The sequence below is a fragment of the Octodon degus genome, unplaced genomic scaffold (assembly GCF_000260255.1).
Source record: "Octodon degus isolate 3935 unplaced genomic scaffold, OctDeg1.0 scaffold00163, whole genome shotgun sequence".
Classification (NCBI taxonomy): domain Eukaryota; kingdom Metazoa; phylum Chordata; class Mammalia; order Rodentia; family Octodontidae; genus Octodon; species Octodon degus.
This window is the reverse complement of record NW_004524739.1, coordinates 2,582,081-2,585,119: the sequence shown is the minus strand read 5'-3', so window position 1 is coordinate 2,585,119 and position 3,039 is coordinate 2,582,081.

Genomic DNA, 3,039 nt, shown 5'->3' with positions numbered 1-3,039 from the left:
TAAGCATCAAACAAGAATAAGGCATGCCTTCTCTTTTGGTAAGGGAATTAGCACATTTCTGTACGGAATGTTTAATAAATACAGGTTTAATACAGGATAGTTATAACATGTTAGGTGTAATTATATGCTTATCTTTGTACCTGGGTACTGGCTTAAAGACACGTCTTAAAAAAAAAAAAAAAAAAAAGGCGCACGTCTTGTTGCCAAGTTGACAGGGGTGGATTGTAGCAGTTGATACATTGTGTCAATTTGAGAAGTTAAAAGCTTAACTAGATCCACTCAGCAATCCTACACCCTAGAGTGTGAAGGTCCCGCCCTCGATGACTCATCACTTAAAGAGTATAAAAAGGAACTAAGGAAGGGTGGAACATTCGATTTCCTGGAGGAGCTCTGATCTTCCCAGTCAGCTTGGACATCATCTCCTGGCTTCTAGTGCAGACTCTTTGGCCTCTGCCTTGGACCCCTCAGCCTTCCATCCCAGACCCATCAGCCGCCTGATGGGGATCTGTGCAGAACACTGCAGTGAGCTCCAGATCTTGGACTGAATCCTTCAGTCTCCAGTGTGATAACACCCTCTGCACGCTTCCTTATCCGACTCTGACAACTGTAAGCCAATCTTGTCATTTCTTTTATACATTGTATATCTTGTGTTATAGCAGGGATTGAACTCAGGCCCTTGCACTTGCCAGGCAAGTGCCTATTCTACCGAGCTATCTCACCAGCCCCTCTATTTATTTACTATTATTATTATTATTATTAGTGTGGGTGTGGGTGTGTGCGCGTGTGCGTGTGTGTATGTAGTACTAGGAATTAATCTCTGTATTGCTTTGTTCAGTACTGGAGATTGAACCTAGGGTCTCCACATGGTAGGCAAATACATCACCACTTGCACTACATCCCCAATCCTTTTATTAAAAAAAAAAAAAAAAAATTTTTTTTTGAGACACAGTTTTGCAAAATTGCCCAGGCTGGGTTTGAAGTTTTGATCCTCTTGCCTCAGCCTTCAAGAGTGCTGGGATTACAGGTGTGCATCTCTATGCTTGGCTAATTTTTGAGGGACTGACATACTGTGTCTCAAAGAGGCTGTACATTACTACCAACAAGGGAGATAGCTCAGTGTCACACGTGCCTGCCTGGCAAGTGTGAGGTCCTGGGTTTGATCCCCGGTGCCAAAAAACCACAAACAAAAACAAGAAAAAAAAAACAATGAATGGGTTCTAATTTCTCTATATCAACACCGGTTCTGATTATTTTCTGATTTTTTAGGGGAGGTGAAAGCTAGATTTTTTTTAATTTTTTATTTTATTTTTTTCCAACCGGGGATTGAATTCAGGCCCTTGGGCTTGCCAGGCAAGTGCTTATTCTACTGAGCCATCTCCCCAGTCCCCGAAGGCTAAATATTAAACCCAGAGCTGAGCAAATCCTCTCCCACTGAGTTATACTCCCAATCTTCTAATTTTTATTTCCTTTTTGGGGGGGAGAAGGTACCAGGGATTAAACCCAGGAAGCACTAAGTTACATCATCCTCATCCCATTTCTTTTTTTTTTTTGTTTTTGTGCTGATACTTGAACTCAGGACTTTGCAGTTGCAGGAAAGTGTCATGCCACTGAGCTATATCCCTGGCCCCTTTTTATGTTTTTGAGACTAAGTGTTACTAATTTGCCCAAGCTAGACTTGAACATGTAATCCTCCTGTCTCAGTCTTCCAAGTAGCTGGGATTTGGAGCCAGAGAGATAGCTCAGTAGAATAAGCGCCTGCCTGGCAAGCCAAAGGTACTAAATTCAATCCCTGGTACCACAAAAAAAAAAAGTGTGATAGTGTCACAAGTAGCTGGGATTCACAAGTGTGGCCCACAGCTTGATCTTTAATTCTTTCTTCCTTCCTTCCTTCCTTCCTTCCTTCCTTCCTTCCTTCCTTCCTTTCTTTCTTTCTTTCTTTCTTTCTTTCTTTCTTTCTTTCTTTCTTTCTTTCTTTCTTTGGTCCAGGGTCTCACTATACAGTTTGGACTCATAGTGATCCTCCTGTCTCAGTCTCCCCAGTACTGGGATTACAGGAGTGTGCCTCCATGCCCAATTTTGGTGGCCAGCTTGGCACGGGGCCAGCACAGCATGGTATGTGGTACTGGGGATTGAACTTGGTTCCTGGTGCCAGGGAGATGGCTCAGTGGAATAAGCGCTTCCCTGGCAAGCACAGGGGCCTGAGTTCAATCCCTGGTTCTGCCAAATTAAAAAAAAAAAAATGTAGGGGCCGGGGAGATGGCTCAGTATAATAAGCACTTGCCTGAACTTGGTTCCTTGTGCTTGCCAGGTAGGTGCTTAGACCACCAAGCTATCTCCCCAGCCCTCTTTCTTTCTTTCTTTCTTTCTTTCTTTCTTTCTTTCTTTCTTTCTTTCTTTCTTTCTTTCTTTTTAATATACCGAGGACTGAGCCCATAGCCTCATACTTGCTGGTGGTATACTGCTGAACCAACCCGTTGCCCAATACCACCTTCCTTGTCTGTTAATCTGTTGATGAACATTATCTGGGTTGTTACTAAGACAAAGTACTTCATACCCACAGGTTAAAGAAGAAAAGGTTTATTTTATCTGGCAGTCTTTTTGTTGTTGTTGTTGTTGTTGTTCTGCTTTTTTGTTTTCCAGTACCAGGGATCGAGCTTAGGACCTTGTGCTTGCCAGACAGATGCTTATGCCGCTGAGCTATCTCTCTGGCTTATCTGGCCATCTGTAGAGGTTTAAATCCATAGTCAGTTGGCTGTAACTCAGGGCAGCATGGCAGAGGGCCATGGTAGAGGAGAAACCGTCCATGGCAGAGCAGACAGGCAGCAGCCAAGCAGGTAGCCTCCCTTTCCCTTTTGTTCCACTGGGAAACAAGCCTATTGATTGGTGCACACTCACATTATCTGCACAAAGAATTATGCTGAACCAACGATTGGACTAATCCACTGCCACGCACCCTTAATCTCAGTATCACATACCCTAGATCAAGCAACCGCTAAAAAACCCGGCCTATGAGCTCAACAGGTTTTTGGGGGTTTTTTT